Here is a 23,040-nt window from a genome sequence, read left to right as displayed (position 1 = left end):
ACACGCTAACTCACACACACCGCTAACACACACACACCGCTAACACACACACACACACCGCTAACACACACACACACACCGCTAACACACACACACACACACTAACACACACACACACACGCTAACACACACACACACACCGCTAACACACACACCGCTAACACACACACACACAACACACACAACTCACAACACACACACACACACACGCTAACACACACACACACACACGCTAACACACACACACACACCGCTAACACACACACACACACAGCAGCTCTTAACATCTTCAAAGCAAATACAATTAAATAACAATAACAAGGCTATTTACAGGGGGTACCGGTACTTAGTCAATGTGCAGGGGTACAGGTTAGTCCAGGTAATTGAGGTAATATGTAGGTAGGGGTAAAGTGACTATGCATAGATAATAAACAGAGAGTAGCAGCAGCGTATGTGAGAAATGTGAATGTATGTGTGTAGCGTCAATATGCAGGTGTGTGTGTGTGTGTGTGTGTGTGTGTGTGTGTGTGTGTGTGTGTGTGTGTGTGTGTGTGTGTGTGTGTGTGTGTGTGTGTGTGTGTGTGTGTGTGTGTGTGTGTGTGTGTTGGAGTGTCAGTGTAGTATGTTTCGGTGTGTGGTTTCAGCGTCCAGTGAGTTTACAAGCGTCCAGCCTGTGCGAGACTCAGTGCAAAGAAATATGAATAAATGAAGGGGGTCAATGCAAATAGTCCAGATAGCCATTTGATGAACTGTTCTTATGTCTTAGGATAGAAGTCTTATGTCTTAGGGACATAGAAGCTGATCAGAAGACCTTTCACATACATGCCTGATATGGTGGAACCTGGTGAGGAAGACATGGTGGAAACTATTGAGGAAGACATGGTGGGACCTATTGAGGAAGACATGGTGGAACCTATTGAGGAAGACATGGGGAACCTACTGAGGAAGACATGACATGAAGTGGAACCTATTGAGGAAGACATGGTGGAACCTATTGAGGAAGACATGGTGGAACCTATTGAAGACATGGGGAACCTATTGAGGAAGACATGGTGGAACCTAGTGAGGAAGACATGGTGGAACCTATTGAGGAAGACATGGTGGAACCTATTGAGGAAGACATGGTGGAACCTATTGAGGAAGACATGGTGAAACCTATTGAGGAAGACATGGTGGAGGAAGACATGGGGAACCTATTGAGGAACATGGTGGAACCTATGAGTGGAACCTATTGAGGAAGACATGGTGGAAGACATGGTGGAACCTATTGAGGAAGACATGGTGGAACCTATTGAGGAAGACATGGTGGAACCTATTGAGGAAGACATGGTGGAACCTATTGAGGAAGACATGGTGGGAACCTATTGAGGAAGACATGGTGGAACCTATTGAGGAAGACATGGTGGAACCTATTGAGGACATGGTGGAACCTATGGGAAGACATGGGAACCTAGTGAGGAAGACATGGGGAACCTATTGAGGAAGACATGGTGGAACCTAGTGAGGAAGACATGGTGGAACCTATTGAGAGAAGACATGGTGGAACCTATTGGGAAGACATGGTGGAACCTATTGAGGAAGACATGGTGGAACCTATTGAGACATGGTGGAACCTATTGACATGGTGGAACCTATTGAGGAAGACATGGTGGAACCTATTGAGGAAGACATGGTGGAACCTGGTGGAAGACATGGTGGAACCTAGTGAGGAAGACATGGTGGAACCTAGTGAGGAAGACATGGTGGAACCTACTGAGGAAGACATGGTGGAACCTATTGAGGAAGACATGGTGGAACCTATTGAGGAAGACATGGTGGAACCTATTGAGGAAGACATGGTGGAACCTATCGGAAGACATGGGAAGACATGGAAGACATGGGGGAACCTATTGAGGAAGACATGGTGGAACCTATTGAGGAAGACATGGTGGAACCTAGTGAGGAAGACATGGTGGAACCTACATGGTGGAACCTATTGGAAGACATGGTGGAACCTATTGAGGAAGACATGGTGGAACCTAGTGAGGAAGACATGGTGGAACCTATTGAGGAAGACATGGTGGAACCTATTGAGGAAGACATGGTGGAACCTAGTGAGGAAGACATGGTGGAACCTATTGAGGAAGACATGGTGGAACCTATTGAGGAAGACATGGTGGAACCTGGAAGACATGGTGGAACCTGGTGAGGAAGACATGGTGGAACCTATTGAGGAAGACATGGTGGAACCTAGTGAGGAAGACATGGTGGAACCTATTGAGGAAGACATGGTGGAACCTATTGAGGAAGACATGAACCTATTGAAGACATGGTGGAACCTATTGAGGAAGACATGGTGGAACCTATTGAGGAAGACATGGTGGAACCTATTGAGGAAGACATGGTGGAACCTATTGAGGAAGACATGGTGGAACCTATTGAGGAAGACATGGTGGAACCTAGTGGAACCTACTGAGGAAGACATGGTGGAACCTATTGAGGAAGACATGGTGGAACCTATGGTGAGGAAGACATGGTGGAACCTAGTGAGGAAGACATGGTGGAACCTAGAGTGGAAGACATGAGGAAGACATGGTGGAACCTATTGAAGAAGACATGGGGAACCTATTGAGGAAGACATGGGGAACCTATTGAGGAAGACATGGTGGAACCTATTGAGGAAGAGACATGGGGGAACCTATTGAAGAAGACATGGTGGAACCTGGTGAGGAAGACATGGTGGAACCTGGTGAGGAAGACATGGTGGAACCTATTGAGGAAGACATGGTGGAACCTATTGAGGAAGACATGGTGGAACCTATTGAGGAAGACATGGTGGAACCTATTGAGGAAGACATGGTGGAACCTATTGAGGAAGACATGGGGGAACCTATTGCGGAAGACATGGTGGAACCTATTGAGGAAGACATGGTGGAACCTGGTGAGGAAGACATAGTGGAACCTGGTGAGGATGACATAGTGAAACCTATTGAGGTGGACACACTGACAAACTGCCCTGCCCAGTCCTTACGTCTGCTGCTGTTAGTCCAGTGATGATTATGAGGGCAGCCAGGGACTTGTTGCTGTTGATGTGGTTGAGGCAAGGGATTTTCTGTCTGAACTGTGAGTTGAGTTTATATTTCTCCTTCTGCTGGTTTTGAAGCCATATTGACCCAGAAACCCCTAGCCACAGCTGGGCATAGCGTTATCTGTCAGAACACACACTGTGAGGGTTTTGTTGCTGTTCTGTCAGACTCTGTAGTGGTGATTTTCTCTCTGAACTGTGAGTTGTTGTGAAAATTGGGCATATTTTTGTGCAACCCCTAATGCCTTTTGGAGACTCTCCCTCCCTCTCTGTTCCCTCCTCTCTGTCCCCCCCTCCTCTCTCCCCTGTCAAACTCTTTACTGGTGTGTAAGTCTTGATGTAGTTGACAGAACAGAGTAAGTTGTTCGCTGTCAAATCCTCTGAGCTTTTGGTAAATCCACTTGTTTCTGTGGGATTGAGGTCGTTGCTTATGTCTCCAGTGATTTCATTCCCCCACTGGGCTCAGACGTCAGTTCAACGTCGAGTTTTTACTTACATTTTGTTGTTGTCCACTAACGTGAATTCAATGTGAAAGCAACCAAACTAAAACTTCACCATGTCATTGGATTTGGGTTAAATGTTGGGTGAAGAAAATGCAACATCCTTATGGTGATGACTTTTTGCAAATCCAATCAGTTGATTCAACTTCATCACATTAAGAATTGTTTGTTGTTGAAATGATGTGATTCAAGCAGTCTTTGCTAAGTGGACAGTTACCATATATTCCCTACTTCCATTTTGCCAGTGTCTGTAAAGTAACATTAGTGCAACCACCTGTGTGTGTTTGTGTGCTGTACTCGTGCCCTATGTGAGTTGTATACTGGACGTTCATATGAAAATAGTTAAATAGGTGCATCTCTCCAGGTGTCACCATCCACTGTGTCAGAACACACTAACAGTCTCCAGTCTGAAGCGTGTGTCTGGACCAGCCCAGGGTTAAATAGGTGCTAGTATCTCTCCAGGTGTCACCATCCACTGTGTCAGAACACACTAACAGTCTCCAGTCTGAAGCGTGTGTCTGGACCAGCCCAGGGTTAAATAGGTGCTAGTATCTCTCCAGGTGTCACCATCCACTGTGTCAGAACACACTAACAGTCTCCAGTCTGAAGCGTGTGTCTGGACCAGCCCAGGGTTAAATAGGTGCTAGTATCTCTCCAGGTGTCACCATCCACTGTGTCAGAACACACTAACAGTCTCCAGTCTGAAGCGTGTGTCTGGACCAGCCCAGGGTTAAATAGGTGCTAGTATCTCTCCAGGTGTCACCATCCACTGTGTCAGAACACACTAACAGTCTCCAGTCTGAAGCGTGTGTCTGGACCAGCCCAGGGTTAAATAGGTGCTAGTATCTCTCCAGGTGTCACCATCCACTGTGTCAGAACACACTAACAGTCTCCAGTCTGAAGCGTGTGTCTGGACCAGCCCAGGGTTAAATAGGTGCTAGTATCTCTCCAGGTGTCACCATCCACTGTGTCAGAACACACTAACAGTCTCCAGTCTGAAGCGTGTGTCTGGACCAGCCCAGGGTTAAATAGGTGCTAGTATCTCTCCAGGTGTCGCCATCCACTGTGTCAGAACACACTAACAGTCTCCAGTCTGAAGCGTGTGTCTGGACCAGCCCAGGGTTAAATAGGTGCTGTGTATCTCTCCAGGTGTCACCATCCACTGTGTCAGAACACACTAACAGTCTCCAGTCTGAAGCGTGTGTCTGGACCAGCCCAGGGTTAAATAGGTGCTAGTATCTCTCAGGTGTCACCATCCACTGTGTCAGAACACACTAACAGTCTCCAGTCTGAAGCGTGTGTCTGGACCAGCCCAGGGTTAAATAGGTGCTAGTATCTCTCCAGGTGTCACCATCCACTGTGTCAGAACACACTAACAGTCTCCAGTCTGAAGCGTGTGTCTGGACCAGCCCAGGGTTAAATAGGTGCTAGTATCTCTCCAGGTGTCACCATCCACTGTGTCAGAACACACTAACAGTCTCCAGTCTGAAGCGTGTGTCTGGACCAGCCCAGGGTTAAATAGGTGCTAGTATCTCTCCAGGTGTCACCATCCACTGTGTCAGAACACACTAACAGTCTCCAGTCTGAAGCGTGTGTCTGGACCAGCCCAGGGTTAAATAGGTGCTAGTATCTCTCCAGGTGTCACCATCCACTGTGTCAGAACACACTAACAGTCTCCAGTCTGAAGCGTGTGTCTGGACCAGCCCAGGGTTAAATAGGTGCTAGTATCTCTCCAGGTGTTACCATCCACTGTGTCAGAACACACTAACAGTCTCCAGTCTGAAGCGTGTGTCTGGACCAGCCCAGGGTTAAATAGGTGCTGGTATCTCTCCAGGTGTCTGCCATCCACTGTGTCAGAACACACTAACAGTCTCCAGTCTGAAGCGTGTGTCTGGACCAGCCCAGGGTTAAATAGGTGCTAGTATCTCTCCAGGTGTCACCATCCACTGTGTCAGAACACACTAACAGTCTCCAGTCTGAAGCGTGTGTCTGGACCAGCCCAGGGTTAAATAGGTGCTAGTATCTCTCCAGGTGTCACCATCCACTGTGTCAGAACACACTAACAGTCTCCAGTCTGAAGCGTGTGTCTGGACCAGCCCAGGGTTAAATAGGTGCTAGTATCTCTCCAGGTGTCACCATCCACTGTGTCAGAACACACTAACAGTCTCCAGTCTGAAGCGTGTGTCTGGACCAGCCCAGGGTTAAATAGGTGCTAGTATCTCTCCAGGTGTCACCATCCACTGTGTCAGAACACACTAACAGTCTCCAGTCTGAAGCGTGTGTCTGGACCAGCCCAGGGTTAGACTAGTGATTGACCTACTCCCTCATAAGGATGTTCTTCTTGCAGCATAGAGACCCAGACACACACAACCCTCCTCCTGCATGACAACATCATGTTGAGGCTTTATGAAGGAAGGCCTAACTGGAAACATCTGCTCTTCTCGACCTCTCACATCTGTATATATAAACAACCCGGGGGTGGTCCTAATGTGTGTGTGTCGTAGTGTGTGTGTGTGTGTATATATATGTACGTGTGTGTGTATATGCGTATGTGTGTATGTATATGTATGTGTACGTATGTGTATGTGTGTATATATGTACGTGTGTGTGTGTGTGTGTATGTATGTATGTGTGTGTGTGTGTGTGTGTGTGTGTGTGTGTGTATGTGTGTGTGTGTGTGTGTGTGTGTGTGTGTGTGTGTGTGTGTGTGTGTGTGTGTGTGTGTGTGTGTGTGTGTGTGTGTACGTGAGTGTGTATATGTACGTGTGTGTATATGTGTGTGTGTGTGTGTGTGTGTGTGTGTGTATATGTACGTGGGTGTATCAGGTGATGGTGAGGTCAGAGACTGATCTGAGTCTAAACACTAACAGAGAGACTAAACACCACAAACTGAGAATAGACAACTACTAGCTACAAACTGCAGCTAGCTGTCAGTCCTTACTAGGGATGGGCTCGGTTAGTCCAATATCTGAATGGACTTCAGTATTCAATTACCTGGGAGAGTATAAAAATATATATATTAAAAAGATAGGCCTATTTTAATGAAAAGGCTTTGTCTAAAATGTCATTTAATTATTTGTGAAATTGCGACATACAAGGACAGACATTTTAATAAAACAACGGTTATATGACAGTTTTTCACACGTGTAGCTTGTTATTGTCGTCAATCAAAGCAGCACCACAGTGAGGCTCCAAGTGAAGTGGGAGATTTCTAATAATGCTGAATGGAATTACAATTACAGAATGAAGTTGGCTAAATGAGAAGGGGTAGGCTACAATGACCAACCAACAGGTAGGCTGTTGTTTAATAGGAATGGAGTTGGCTAAATGAGAAGGAGTAGGCTACAATGACCAACCAACAGGTAGGCTGTTGTTTAATAGGAATGGAGTTGGCTAAATGAGAAGGAGTAGGCTACAATGACCAACCAACAGGTAGGCTGTTGTTTAATAGGAATGGAGTTGACTAAATGAGAAGGAGTAGGCTACAATGACCAACCAACAGGTAGGCTGTTGTTTAATAGGAATGGAGTTGGCTAAATGAGAAGGAGTAGGCTACAATGACCAACCAACAGGTAGGCTGTTGTTTAATAGGAATGGAGTTGGCTAAATGAGAAGGAGTAGGCTACAATGATCAACCAACAGGTAGGCTGTTGTTTAATAGGAATGGAGTTGGCTAAATGAGAAGGAGTAGGCTACAATGACCAACCAACAGGTAGGCTGTTGTTTAATAGGAATGGAGTTGGCTAAATGAGAAGGAGTAGGCTACAATGACCAACCAACAGGTAGGCTGTTGTTTAATAGGAATGGAGTTGGCTAAATGAGAAGGAGTAGGCTACAATGATCAACCAACAGGTAGGCTGTTGTTTAATAGGAATGGAGTTGACTAAATGAGAAGGAGTAGGCTACAATGACCAACCAACAGGTAGGCTGTTGTTTAATAGGAATGGAGTTGACTAAATGAGGAGTAGGCTACAATGACCAACCAACAGGTAGGCTGTTGTTTAATAGGAATGGAGTTGGCTAAATGAGAAGGAGTAGACTACAATGACCAACCAACAGGTAGGCTGTTGTTTAATAGGAATGGAGTTGACTAAATGAGAAGGAGTAGGCTACAATGACCAACCAACAGGTAGGCTGTTGTTTAATAGGAATGGAGTTGGCTAAATGAGAAGGAGTAGGCTACAATGACCAACCAACAGGTAGGCTGTTGTTTAATAGGAATGGAGTTGGCTAAATGAGAAGGAGTAGGCTACAATGACCAACCAACAGGTAGGCTGTTGTTTAATAGGAATGGAGTTGGCTAAATGAGAAGGAGTAGGCTACAATGACCAACCAACAGGTAGGCTGTTGTTTAATAGGAATGGAGTTGGCTAAATGAGAAGGAGTAGGCTACAATGACCAACCAACAGGTAGGCTGTTGTTTAATAGGAATGGAGTTGGCTAAATGAGAAGGAGTAGGCTACAATGACCAACCAACAGGTAGGCTGTTGTTTAATAGGAATGGAGTTGGCTAAATGAGAAGGAGTAGGCTACAATGACCAACCAACAGGTAGGCTTTGTTTAATAGGAATGGAGTTGGCTAAATGAGGGTAGGCTACAATGATCAACCAACAGGTAGGCTGTTGTTTAATAGGAATGGAGTTGGCTAAATGAGAAGGAGTAGGCTACAATGACCAACCAACAGGTAGGCTGTTGTTTAATAGGAATGGAGTTGGCTAAATGAGAAGGAGTAGGCTACAATGACCAACCAACAGGTAGGCTGTTGTTTAATAGGAATGGAGTTGGCTAAATGAGAAGGAGTAGGCTACAATGATCAACCAACAGGTAGGCTGTTGTTTAATAGGAATGGAGTTGGCTAAATGAGAAGGAGTAGGCTACAATGACCAACCAACAGGTAGGCTGTTGTTTAATAGGAATGGAGTTGACCAAATGAGGAAGGAGTAGGCTACAATGACCAACCAACAGGTAGGCTGTTGTTTAATAGGAATGGAGTTGACTAAATGAGAAGGAGTAGGCTACAATGACCAACCAACAGGTAGGCTGTTGTTTAATAGGAATGGAGTTGGCTAAATGAGAAGGAGTAGGCTACAATGACCAACCAACAGGTAGGCTGTTGTTTAATAGGAATGGAGTTGGCTAAATGAGAAGGAGTAGGCTACAATGACCAAACAACAGGTAGGCTGTTGTTTAATAGGAATGGAGTTGGCTAAATGAGAAGGAGTAGGCTACAATGACCAACCAACAGGTAGGCTTTTGTTTAATAGGAATGGAGTTGTTGTAAATGACAAGGACGTAGAGCAGCAGAAAACATCAATTAGTCTTGTAGCTAGCTGGCTTGTTTAGCTAGTTTCTTTATATCGATTTGATGCAGTCAAGAAACACACGACCAGATAGGATGATCTCTCTGACTGTCTGACCAACAGGTAGGCTGTTGTTTAACCCCTCCCCCATATGTCTGCTGAAACAACGAGCACAGTGGACCGCCTCTCCTGAGTTGCGCAACCAAGTCCACACTCATGTATTTCAACAATCCAGATATTATAAGAATAGTGAAATAATTTCCAAGTCCCATCCCTAGTTCTCACTGCATGATACCATATCACTGCATGATACCATATCACTGCATGGTACCATATCACTGCATGATACCATATCACTGCATGACACCATATCACTGCATGGTACCATATCACTGCATGGTACCATATCACTGCAGGACACCATATCACTGCATGGTACCATTGCTGCATGACACCATATCACTGCATGGTACCCTATCACTGCATGGTTTCTTTGACACCATATCACTGCATGGTTGACTGCATGGTACCATATCGAATGACACCATATCACCAGATGGTGACCATATCACTCATGATACCTCTGTAGGAAATGATGGAGCTTAAGATGGGAATCTGATCCATATTCATGTGTCCTCCTTGGTCCTCCTCTGCAGGGCTGCTGGTGCAGCAGAGTGGAAGAGAATCTGATCCATATTCATGTGTCCTCCTCGGTCCTCCTCTGCAGGGCTGCTGGTGCAGCAGAGTGGAAGAGAATCTGATCCATATTCATGTGTCCTCCTCAGTCCTCCTCTGCAGGGCTGCTGGTGCAGCAGAGTGGAAGAGAATCTGATCCATATTCATGTGTCCTCCTCGGTCCTCCTCTGTAGGGCTGCTGGTGCAGCAGAGTGGAAGAGAATCTGATCCATATTCATGTGTCCTCCTCAGTCCTCCTCTGTAGGGCTGCTGGTGCAGCAGATGGAAGAGAATCTGATCCATATTCATGTGTCCTCCTCGGTCCTCCTCTGTAGGGCTGCTGGTGCAGCAGAGTGGAAGAGAATCTGATCCATATTCATGTGTCCTCCTCGGTCCTCCTCTGCAGGGCTGCTGGTGCAGCAGAGTGGAAGAGAATCTGATCCATATTCATGTGTCCTCCTCAGTCCTCCTCTGCAGGGCTGCTGGTGCAGCAGAGTGGAAGAGAATCTGATCCATATTCATGTGTCCTCCTCGGTCCTCCTCTGTAGGGCTGCTGGTGCAGCAGTGGAAGAGAATCTGCGTGGGAATAAATGGATGTCATGGTGTGGGGTTAGAGTCAAGGCCAGAGGTTACAATTGAATAAACGCCTCAAATGAAGGAGAGAGAATAATGATGGTGCTGGAGCAGAGTGTTGTGTTGAAGGAGAATAATGATCCTGGATATTCATGTTGAAGGAGAGAGAATAATGATGGAGAGCTGGGTAGAGTGTTGTGTTGAAGGAGCTGAATAATGATGGAGAGCTGGAGTAGTGTTGAAGGAGAGAGAATAATGATGGAGAGCTGGAGTATTCATGTTGAAGAAGAGAGAATAATGATGGAGAGCTGGAGTAGGTGTTGTGTTGAAGGGCTAATGATGGAGAGCTGGAGGAGTGTTGTGTTGAAGAAGAGAGAATAATGATGGAGAGCTGGAGTCATTGTGTTGAAGGAGAGAGAATAATGATGGAGAGCTGGAGTAGAGTGTTGTGTTGAAGGAGCTAATGATAGAGAGCTGGAGTAGAGTGTTGTGTTGAAGGAGAATAATGATGGAGAGCTGGATTGTTGTGTTGAAGTGTGATGGAGAGCTGGAGTAGAGTGTTGTGTTGAAGGAGCTAATGATGGAGAGCTGGAGCAGAGTGTTGTGTTGAAGAGAGAGAATAATGATGGAGAGCTGGAGTAGAGTGTTGTGTTGAAGGGAGAGCTGGTGCAGTAGAAGGAGAGAGAATAATGATGGAGAGCTGGAGTAGTGTTGTGTTGAAGGAGAGTAATGATGGAGAGCTGTTGAAGTAGAGAGAATAATGATGGAGAGCTGGAGTAGAGTGTTGTGTTGAAGGAGAGAGAATAATGATGAGAGCTGGATGAGTGTTGTGTTGAAGGAGAGAGAATAATGATGGAGAGCTGGGTAGAGTGTTGTGTTGAAGGAGAGAGAATAATGATGGAGAGCTGGAGGAGAGTGTTGTGTTGAATAATGATGGAGAGCTGGAGTAGAGTGTTGTGTTGAAGGAGAGAGAATAATGATGGAGAGCTGGAGTAGAGTGTTGTGTTGAAGGAGAGAGAATAATGATGGAGAGCTGGAGTAGAGTGTTGTGTTGAAGAAGAGAGAATAATGATGGAGAGCTGGAGTAGAGTGTTGTGTTGAAGGAGAGAGAATAATGATGGAGAGCTGGAGTAGAGTGTTGTGTTGAAGGAGAGAGAATAATGATGGAGAGCTGGAGTAGAGTGTTGTGTTGAAGGAGAGAGAATAATGATGGAGAGCTGGAGTAGAGTGTTGTGTTGAAGAAGAGAGAATAATGATGGAGAGCTGGAGTAGAGTGTTGTGTTGAAGGAGAGAGAATAATGATGGAGAGCTGGAGTAGAGTGTTGTGTTGAAGGAGAGAGAATAATGATGGAGAGCTGGAGTAGAGTGTTGTGTTGAAGGAGAGAGAATAATGATGGAGAGCTGGAGTAGAGTGTTGTGTTGAAGGAGAGAGAATAATGATGGAGAGCTGGAGTAGAGTGTTGTGTTGAAGGAGAGAGAATAATGATGGAGAGCTGGAGTAGAGTGTTGTGTTGAAGAAGAGAGAAAAAGACTGAAGCAGTAAGAGGATGGAGGTGAGAGAGAGAGGGAGAATGAGAGAGAGAAAGAAGGAGGCTTTGAGAGAGGGAAGAGATAAGAGAGAGAGAGTTGTGTGTTAGAGGATGTGTTCTGGGTGTTGGCTATAAAGCAGATAGAGGATCCATGACTTATGAATCCAGTGGACAACTGCTTTGTAAATACAGTTGTAGAGTACAATGATGACACACACACTTCTCTCTGTTATCTGTTGAAGCTGGATCATATGAACTTCATAAATCCCTTCTTTCACATCTTCTACTTCTTTTCTCCTATTCCCACATTTCTCATCTCTCCATCCGCAAAGGGATTTTGCAAATGTTGTTTTTGTCTTGCCTCATTGTTTTGATGTAATTCTGTGGGTAGTTTTCTGACCATTTTTCTCTGTGTGAGAACTTGTGAAAAGTAGCATCTGTCTCTTTGCTGTCCCACATTGTGTCTCAGTCTGTCTCACGTCAGTTCTCAGTAATGGGATAAAGATGACTGGGGTCAGCTCTGCTCGAGAGGGACACAGTACAGGAGTCTTCTGGAGTCTGGAGCCACTCAGCTGAGAAGAGAGCTGAAAGCACAAAGCAGCTGGGTTTCAACACTCTCCTGGGCCCATATTCACTAAGTGTCTCAGTATGAGTGCTGATCTGAAATCATTTTTGTTTTGCTTCTAGATCCTAATATATGTATTTATATGGAGAGGTGGGACCTGGTCCTAGATCAGCACTCTGAGACTCTTTGTGAATACAGGCCATGGTCTGTAGGCTGTCACTGAATCACTGACACTGATCTCTTGTCTTATCTTTACCTAATCGCTCAGTGACTCTCTTCCACCCAGAAAGAAGGCTATAGATATATAGTCATGTCCCATATGGAGTATTGTAGTGTTTCCTCATCTGTACTGTGGTAATGGTGAGTCATGGAAAGGCAATGTGTCCTATTTTTTTCTAAAACATGAACCCCAGTAACCCAGTGTTTATCAGTCCCAGTGCTATACACCTTCTCCCCCATCTCCTCTGTTCTTCCCTCCCTCCATCTCCACTCCAGTCTCCCCTCCATCCCCCTCTTCCCCAGTCCCTGCTGAAAGCCAGCTGTGTTATGTCCAGATGTGGGCGTCTGGAGGGGCCAAGGGGGGGTAGGCGGGCCTGGGGCTAGGACTGAGGAATGCCTGGAGTTGGAGCTGGTATGGGGAGTCTGGTTGGGGGGGAGGGGTTTAGGGGGAGTGTGTGTTGTGCGTGTGTGTGAATACAGATTTGTCTTTCCTCTGTTATCTCTCCAGGCATGACTGCATGTCTGGCACCGGGGTCATCCCCCCCTGTCAACCCAGATGAAATGTTGAATGTTTAGGTTTTGTGTGGCCTTTGGCACACATCAGGGGAGATGGTTGCTCAACACCCCCTACCCCTCTATGCTCTGGTCTGCCCTGGTGAATCAGGAATGGATCTCACAGCACAGACACACACAGCTATGTGGTTTCGAGGTCTGTTGCTAACCACACACAGGCTCTCTCTCACACACAATAGTGATGTAACAATACAGCTCTCAGAATACTGTGTAGGTTCTTCTAACCAGGAAGGGATCGATACACTGCTGCCCACTCATCGTTACCTAACTGTGGGAACCGCAGAGAGAGAGAGAGAGAGAGAGAGAGATAGAGAGATTTAGAGTGAGAGAGAATATATATATATTGTTCGGTTGTAGTTGCCAGGTCTTTGTAATGAGATCTGATTTTACCAGATTATTTTTTTTTTAATACAACTAAAATAAGGGTTAAATACAAACATCCACCACACTCTTTTCCACACTGTCAACCTCTTCATTTCACCATCTCCCAACCTCCATCTCTGTTAAACCCCCATTCCCAATGAAATCCTCCTCGCTGCCTCACAGCTGCTTACAGTACAGCCAAACAGGGAGAGACATTGATCCTATATGTCATCAGCTCTTGGATCAGTTTCTCTGGATCCCATTGTCTCAGCCCACAGATCAGTGATCAGTGATCGGGATCAGTGTGATTCCAGCCATCCCTTTCTTGATTTAACCTTTTACTGCAGTGGGTTAAATCAAAGTCTCACAGAGTGTTTCTTGGTAGTCTTAAACCAATCTACTTTGAAACCAAAGTATACACCATGGTTATGGGCTTAAAGAAGACACCTGTACCATGTCAGATATAGTCTGCATCCCAATATTACACTTTATAAACGTCACAGAAAACTGAAATATAATTAAACTGTTTCACATAAACACCAGATTTTCAGATGTAAAAACGTGTATTAATTATGAAGTTATGAAAAATATGAATAACATTCCACCCGTGGGGCCACTAGAGGGCGATTTGGTCATTTGACGGCAGGAAAGGTCTGCGGGAATGTGGAGTGGGCTGGATCAGATTGGAATCAGGCTTTGAATTCCTGTGTATCCCTATGGATGAGGACTGGACTGGGATAAATTGGAATTATGTTTTGTACATGGACTGTGATAAATGGGAAGGGAATAATGCTCTGTATCCCTATGGATGAGTGGGAATGCTCTGTATCCCTATGGATGAGTGGGAATGCTCTGTATCCCTATGGATGAGTGGGAATGCTCTGTATCCCTATGGATGAGTGGGAATGCTTTGGAATGCTACAGGTTTGTGAGGCGTTCAGGTGACATGCATGAATTACATGGGTCCCAATGCAATCTGGATGGGAGGACATTGTGGACGCAGAGAGGAATTCAACCTAATTGATTCAACATGACTTTCCAGACATATTTTTGGGAAGCACTGCCTGAAATTCATGGTGTCATATTATTGTGAAAGAAAGAATGCTTTGGTTAAAATTGAACCATGCTGGTTGGATTGTCGGATTTTAATTGAAAAGGTAAATTGTGATTTGGATTAACACATTAGTGATGTAGATGGTATCTATCCTCCTCGCTATCTCTCTCTCTTTATACAGTATATACTTTCTCTCTCTTTCACCCACTCTTTCTTTTTTTCTCCCACTATCTTCCTCTTGCTGTCTCTTTCACACACACACAATCTATCTCTCTCTCTCTCTCTCTCTCTGTCTGTCTCTGTCTCTCTCTCTGTCTCTCTGTTTCTCTTTCTCTTTCTCTCTCTCTCTCTCTCTCTCTCTCTCTCTCTCTCTCTCTCTCTCTGTCTCTCTGTTTCTCTCTCTCTCTGTTATCATCAGTGTACATGCTGTTGGGCCTCATGTCTCTTTCTCCCTCTCAGTTATCATCAGTGTACATGCTGTTGGGCCTCATGTCTCTTTCTCCCTCTCAGTTAACATCAGTGTACATGCTGTTGGGCCTCATGTTTCTTGGCAGGGGTGTTGGTGCTCTCGCCTCTTACTCACACACACAAACCAGGGTTTCTGTCCCCAACAGTCATAGGACCGATGTTGTCATCTGGGCCCCCCGGGTGTGTGCTTGTGTCGCTTTGAGGCCACGTGTCACCCCCCTCCTCCGCCTGTCACCCAACACCCCTCAGAGGGCCCAGTCTGCCCCCACCCACTCCCACACACACACACACACACACACACACACACACACACACACCCTCAGAGGGCCCAGTCTGCCCCCACCCACTCTAACACACACACACACACACACACACACACACACACACACACACACACACACACACACACACACACACACACCCTGAGCCAGCAGAGGGGTGGCTGCTCCAAACTGATAACATGGGTGTGGAGCTGTCTGTGTGACACACATCACAACACTAGAACAGAGAGAGAGTAGAGGGAATGAAAGAGGCAGGGGAGAGAAAGTAGGTAGTTGAGAGACAATTAGAGAGAGGAGTTCAAATGGACAGACATTGAAAATGAAAGTGAAAGAGTGAGATATGGAGGCCAAGAGAAAAATATGGAAAATTATAGATATTGAGACAGAGAGAAACAGACAGAAAGAGAGAGATATTGAGACAGAGAGAAACAGACAGAAAGAGAGAGATATTGAGACAGAGAGAAACAGACAGAAAGAGAGAGATATTAAGACAGAGAGAAACAGACAGAAAGAGAGAGATATTGAGACAGAGAGAAAGACAGAGAAACAGACAGAAAGAGAGATATTGAGACAGACAGAAAGAGAGAGATAAGACAGAGAGAAACAGACAGAAAGTGAGAGATATTAAGACAGAGAGAAACAGACAGAAAGAGAGAGATATTAAGACAGAGAGAAACAGACAGAAAGAGAGAGATATTAAGACAGAGAGAAACAGACAGAAAGACAAATGGATGGAAATAAATCTAGGGTAAAGGTCTTAGCCAGCTGTTTGGATTCCTCACTCTGTTGGAAAACTAACAGAAAAGCAAAAACAGAAAATTAGTCAACCCAATATGTCTGTTTTCAGTTACATGATATTCATATCAAGGTCATCTCCATGCAGTCTGATGCTGAGGGATATATGATAGTTTACTAGTCTGGCACCGGTTTAGCTTGATTTACGAACAGAAATGCATGCAGTCTTTTAGCCCCCAACTGTAATCCACAATGAACTTGAAAACCCAACCAGCATGCTTCCCATAGAAAGGGTGTGTGTTCAGCCTCACACACTCCCGTGTGTGTGTGTGTGTGTGTGTGTGTGTGTGTGTGTGTGTGTGTGTGTGTGTGTGTGTGTGTGTGTGTGTGTGTGTGTGTGTGTGTGTGTGTGTGTGTGTGTGTGTGTGTGTGTGTGTGTGTGTGTGTGTGTGGAATGACAGGAAGATGACAATGTGTAAGTCACTGATTACATAGTGAGACAACACCTCGTCTCTCTGTCCATACTAGGTTGTTTTGTCAGTTTGTCAGTTACTGCGTTTGGACCTCTTTGTTTTCAAGATGGCCGCTGTGTCTCAGATATCTATGGTAACACTGATGACTGGTTGAGTCAGACATAGAATGCACAGAAATGGACCGATTTTCAGAAACCGTCTGGATCAATTTAGCCTTTTTGATCATAATGAATAAGATTATAGGAACAGGAGGGACCTGTTCCTAGATCATCACTCCTGAGACACTTTTTGAATACAATACATTGTTATTCCACAGGAAACTGAATGAACCCACCATTATGGTTAGCAATGGAATATTCCATCCCAGCACGCCAAGATTAGCTACTGAGCTTTGTTTTAAATGGTCAAATATGTTCAATGCTAAATCTATGGCTGTGTCTGAAAGGTTACGAGGGGCTCGATTCAATATGTAGTGCAGAAGATCAGAGTTATAGCGTGATTCACATTGAAAAGCAATGTTTCTGTGTTAGCGGAGATTGCATTCGCGGTGAAATGCTGCATATGTCGGCTCAATCGGAAATTCCCTTTAAAATTCAACTGTGCTACAATGCAGATGTTCTGCACTACGGATTGAATCAAGCCCTAGCTGTCCTCCAAATGGCTTTAAGAGACATTGAGGAAACGGGGTCATTATTAGGCAAATGGAAGAAAACAGAATGAAACGTTGATGAACTACATGTACTTTGTCCAATGAGAAACGCTAATGTTTATTTTCTGTCGCAAAAAGTTTTTAACCATTTTCAGTTGCTGGTCCTTATGAAGGCAACCCTGGTGTTATCTCCTAGCTGGGCCACAACGGCTGCTTTCTGCTCCTTTCCTCAGTCTGCTGTTCATTATCCTTTAGTTCTGTGTTGTAAAGAAGCACTGTGTAAACAACGTTTGATGGACTGATGCACTGTGGGACTCGTGGATCCTCCTGGCTGGTTGTGATTGGTCACGGTGCAGACTTCCTGTCTGTCTGTCCGTCTGTCTCAGAGGGGTTTTAGAGGGCTGTGATCAGCATGGATTAGAGATGTTAGGATAACTCAAACCAGATGAGCTGCACTTACACCTGAGGAGAGAGAGGGAACTGGGGAGTGTGTGAGTGTGGAGGAAAGACGGAATGGAAGAGAGAGGGAGTGGAGTGATGGTGAAGAGAGAAAATGAAGTAGAGGGAGAATAACGGGGAAAGATAACTGAGGAGAGAGAGGGAATGCAGCAACATGGGCCAGTATTTCAGTGAGGTGGATCATATCTGCATGACTAACAGAGGATCTCTCTCTCTCTCTCATTGAGATATATTAATGAACATGTCCTAATGGAGTTGAACGTGACTCCTACCCTGTACCTATTTGCTCCCAGTTGATCCAACCATAGAGGGGTGTCCCTGACTCCCTGCCCTGTTGTCCCAGAAAGCCACCAAGCTAGAAAGAACATGTTAATTAGCTAGCGTGTGATGCTGGGCTGGGTTTCTATAGTCGTGTGTTCTGTTGTGCTTCAGCAGCCCTGTCTCCCAGATCACTGGGGATTGGAGCCTTTCAAAGCTGAACAGGTGACATGCTTTGACAAGAATTAGATGTGCTGCCAATACAATATTGTCTGGCGGTTGCCGGTTGGCCTATCTGACCCTGTCTTGTTTTTGTGAACCTGATTGTTTTGCACAGAAATAAGATACAGTGTACTTGGAACCAGAGCTGTGTGTGTGTGTGTGTGTGTGTGTGTGTGTGTGTGTGTGTGTGTGTGTGTGTGTGTGTGTGTGTGTGTGTGTGTGTGTGTGTGTGTGTGTGTGTGTGTGTGTGTGTGTGTGTGTGTGTGTGTGTGTGTGTGTGTGTGTGTGTGTGGCAATAGTGGGCAATGCCATAGTGGGCAATGCCATATCAGTTGTATTAGTCTCATTGAAATCATTCACCTACTGCTGAACATTACACTCAGCTAGTTCCTCTGACTCAGGCTGTTCACATGTTGACTAAAGTCAAAACCATGTGACAGTTTGGCTGAAGGTGTTTGGAGAATACATTACAACACACACACACACTGAGTCAGAGTTCAGAATGAGGTTCATTCAAGGCCAGTGCTCCATACAGAATACATCAGAGAACAGAGTACTACAGAATACATCAGAGAACAGAGTACTACAGAATACATCAGAGAACAGAGTACTACAGAATACATCAGAGAACAGAGTACTACATAATACATCAGAGAACAGAGTACTACAGAATACATCAGAGAACAGAGTACTACAGAATACATCAGAGAACAGAGTACTACAGAATACATCAGAGAACAGAGTACTACAGAATACATCAGAGAACAGAGTACTACAGAATACATCAGAGAACAGAGTACTACAGAATACATCAGAGAACAGAGTACTACAGAATACATCAGAGAACAGAGTACTACAGACGCTGGTTCCAAAGAAAACGCACTGCTGAACACATCACAATAAAACACTTGTTACATTATGTGAGGAGCTTCACACAGATACACACAGATACATACGCAGATACACACAGATACATACGCAGATACACCACACACACACAGCCTCACAAGGACACACACAGAAACACAATACAGATGAATTATATGTGAAGGTGGCTGCAGTGTGAAAATAATAGGTTGGATCCAATCCCAAGCTTTACAGTACAGCTGACAGCTGCTGATCTCTCACTACAACTGAAGGAGGAACAGTGTGACTGTGTCCATTATGGTTAGGGACAGGAGTTTTTCCTGACAATGCAATTACGACCTGATCTATATGGTGTGCAGGCCTTTGTTTTATCCCAAGAGGTCAACACTCTTCCCGCTAGAGCAGCCTTTCCTCTCTCTTGATCTTTCTCTCTGACTCTAGCTCTCGCTTTATCCTCAGCCTCCCTGGTCTCTGTCTTATCTGTCTGCCTCACTCTCTCTCTGTCTCAATTCAAGGGGCTTTATTGGCATGGGAAACAGGTTTACATTGCCAAAGCAAGTGAAATAGATCATTTTTAAAAGTTCATTAATTTACAGTAAACTTTACACTTACAAAAGTTCCAAAAGAATAAAGACATTTCAAATGTCATATTATGTATATATACAGTGTTGTAACGATGTGCAAATAGTTAAAGTACAAAGGAGAAAATAAATAAACATAAATATGGGTTGTATTTACAATGGTGTTTGTTCTTCACTGGATGCCCTTTTCCTGTGGCAACAGGTCACACATCTTGGTACTGTGATGGCACACTGTGGTATTTCACCCAGTAGATATGGGAGTTTATCAAAATTTGTTTTCAAATTCTTTGTGGGTCTGTGTAATCTAAGGGAAATATGTGTCTCTAATATGGTCATACATTTGGCAGGAGGTTAGGAAGTGCAGCTCAGTTTCCACCTCATTTTGTGGGCATTGTGCACATAGCCTGTCTTCTCTTGAGAGCCATGTCTGCCTTCGTCAGCCTTTGTTAATAGCAAGGCAATGCTCACGGAGTTTGTACATAGTCAAAGATTTCCTTAAGTTTGGGTCAGTCACAGTGGTCAGGTATTATGCCACTGTGTACTCTCTGTTTAGGTCCAAATAGCATTCTAGTTGCTCTGTTTTTTTTGTAAATTCTTTCCAATGTGTCAAGTAATGATATTTTCGTCTTCTCGTGATTTGGTTGGGTCTAATTGTGTTGCTGTCCTGGGACTCTGTGGAGTGTGTTTGTGAACAGAGTCCCAGGACCAGCTTTCTTAGGGGACTCTTCTCCAGGTTCATCTCTCTGTAGGTGATGGTTTGAGAATCATTTTCCTTTTAGGTGGTTGTAGAATAGAAAGTCTCTTTTCTGAATTTTGATAATTAGTGGTATCGGCCTAATTCTGCTCTGCATGCATTATTTGGTGTTTTACGTTGTACACTGAGAATATATTTGCAGAATTCTTCATGGAGTCTCAATTTGGTGTTTGTCCTATTTTTGTGAATTCTTGGTTGGTGAGCAAACCCCAGACCTCACAACCATGAAGGGCAATGAATCCTATAACTGATTCAAGTATTTTTAGCCAGATCCTAATTGGTATGTCACATTTTATGTTCCTTTTGATGGCATAGAAGGCCCTTCTTTCCTTGTCTCTCAGCTCGTTCACAGCTTTGTGGAAGTTACCTGTGGCACTGATGTTTAGGCCGAGGTATGTATCGTTTTTGTTTGCTCTAGGGCAACGGTGTCTAGATGGAATTTGTATTTGTGGTCCTGGAAACTGGACCTTTCTGGAACACCACTATGTTTTCTCTATCTGATGATAAACCAGAGGAGGCCATGAAAACAGATCCCAGCATGCTTGTCCCAGTCTGCAGAACACACACACAATTACACTCAACTCACACACACACCGCTGCCTCAGTAACACACACACACACACACACACACACCGTTGCCTCAGTAACACACACACCGTTGCCTCAGTAACACACACATACACACCGTTGCCTCAGTAACACACACACACCGTTGCCTCAGTAATACACACCGTTGCCTCAGTAACACACACACACCGTTGCCTCAGTAACACACACCGTTGCCTCAGTAACACACACACACCGTTGCCTCAGTAACACACACACACACACACACACACACCGTTGCCTCAGTAACACACACCGTTGCCTCAGTAACACACACACACCGTTGCCTCAGTAACACACACACACACACACACACCGTTGCCTCAGTAACACACACACCGTTGCCTCAGTAACACAGGGGATTATTACGTAATACAGCCAGTGGGAAAAACAATTAGCTGCCTGACCTCTGTCTCTCCTTTCCTTTTTTTTCTTCTTCTTCTCCTCCTCTCTCTCTCTCTCTCTTGCTCTCTTTCTCCCTCCCCTCAGATTGAGCAACGGGAGAACTGTGTGTGACAGAAACACACACACATTCTCTATTTGAGGGCAGAACTTCTAAGCACAGAGTCTCAGGGACACAGCCAATGCGTTACTTCAGACTGGCCTTACCAAACTATTTTCATTATGATGACTAGTTTTGTTTAGGCCCATGACTATAGTTACATAATGTCATGTTAATGCATAGCCTCACAGATATGAATAGACTTTGTGTTGTGGTCCTCCTGTATTTACTTTTAACACCTAATGAGATTGTGTCTGATTTTAAAACTGTTGACCTGTTGATGACCTCTTATCTGACCCTTTACCTGAGGGCCACGCCCCCAAGGTGAGACCCGGCGATGTCAGTTAAACTGGCCGTGTTGGTTACACTACTGTCACCATGACAATACCTTGTACTCATGACATCAGCAATGTGCTACTGCTGAGGGCACGTTCACTCTATGATGATTTGTTTGCCATGATGTCACTAGGGGTTGTAACTTGTTCTGTACTATTCTGTGCAGTTAGTGTCTTTACAGAAAATGTTACAACCCTTTCTCCAGTTGTACTTGAGGAGGAATACTTGCCATGGAAAGTGCACTGACAAGCTTGACTTTCAGGAATAATCTTAGGAAAACTCGTATGACATTTTTTGTATTTTTATGGCCTAAAGGTGCGTCTGTGTGATTTATTTTACAATGCGTGGTTTTGAATTATAATGACCTAAAGAGGTAGCTAAGTGTTGAGGCTTTACCATACATGGTACATTAGACCAATTCATCCACTAATGGAAACACAACATCACTATGAGATATGAACTATCCTGCTAGCATACAGCCTGTCCTTTCCACCCGCCTCACTCTGCTCAGCCCGCCCGCTTCTGGGCTGTTTTCCACTTTAGTCTAATGTTTCCATATACACTATGTGTGTATCACAGGTGGCTACTTAGGGGAGGACGGCTCATAGTAAAACCATGTGTTTGATCTGTCGGATACCATTCCATTCATTCCGTTCCAGCCATTACTATGAGCCCAATGAAGGTGTTTATGGTTTTCAGGACACACTGCATACACTATCCTTTAGGGCTCATAAGAAATGTGATCCTCTTCTCCAGAAGTTATTGGGTTAGCATTAATCCCCTAATGGAAATCATACAGCTGAATACATCGATGACAACACACACACACATTAGGGATTCCCCTACTAGGTTACAGATAAAGCATCACCACACGCACGCATGCACGCAGGCACACACACACACATACACACACATTCTTGTAAAACTAACCTTGTGGGGACACCCAATTCAGGACCATTCAATATCCTATTTTTCCTTACACCTAAACCTAACCCTAACATTAACCCGATTACCTAACCTTAACCCCAAAACTAACCCTAGCTCCTAACCCTAAACTAACCCTAGCTCCTAACCCTAAAACGAACCCTAGCTCCTAACCCTAAAACTAACCCTAGCTCCTAACCCAAACCCCAAAACTAACCCTAGCTCCTAACCCTAAAACTAACCCTAGCTCCTAACCCTAAAACTAACCCTAGCTCCTAACCCAAACCCCAAAACTAACCCTAGCTCCTAACCCTAAAACTAACCCTAGCTCCTAACCCAAACCCCAAAACTAACCCTAGTTCCTAACCCTAAAACTAACCCTAGCTCCTAACCCTAAAACTAACCCTAAAACTAACCCTAGCTCCTAAAGCTAACCCCAAAACTAATCCTAAAACTAACCCTAGCTCCTAACCCTAACCCCAAAACTAACCCTAGCTTCTAACCCTAGCT

The 23,040-nt window shown here is 44.7% G+C and overlaps 1 protein-coding gene and 1 long non-coding RNA gene across 2 annotated transcripts in view; both read left to right on the top strand.

Moving 5' to 3' along the window:
- LOC118380190 (Na(+)/H(+) exchange regulatory cofactor NHE-RF1-like) overlaps positions 1-23,040 on the top strand; it is a 50,229-nt gene that overhangs the window by 15,325 nt on the left and 11,864 nt on the right. The gene's annotated exons all lie outside the window — the stretch shown is intronic.
- On the top strand, positions 6,775-8,738 carry LOC127921634 (uncharacterized). Its single transcript, XR_008109162.1, has 3 exons — positions 6,775-7,486; positions 7,624-7,693; positions 8,530-8,738. It is a non-coding gene; the product is annotated as an uncharacterized LOC127921634 (long non-coding RNA).

Source organism: Oncorhynchus keta, unplaced genomic scaffold, assembly GCF_023373465.1.
Source record: "Oncorhynchus keta strain PuntledgeMale-10-30-2019 unplaced genomic scaffold, Oket_V2 Un_contig_22890_pilon_pilon, whole genome shotgun sequence".
NCBI lineage: Eukaryota > Metazoa > Chordata > Actinopteri > Salmoniformes > Salmonidae > Oncorhynchus > Oncorhynchus keta.
The sequence above is the reverse complement of the archived record's forward strand: the minus strand, read 5'-3'. Positions and strand labels throughout refer to the sequence as shown.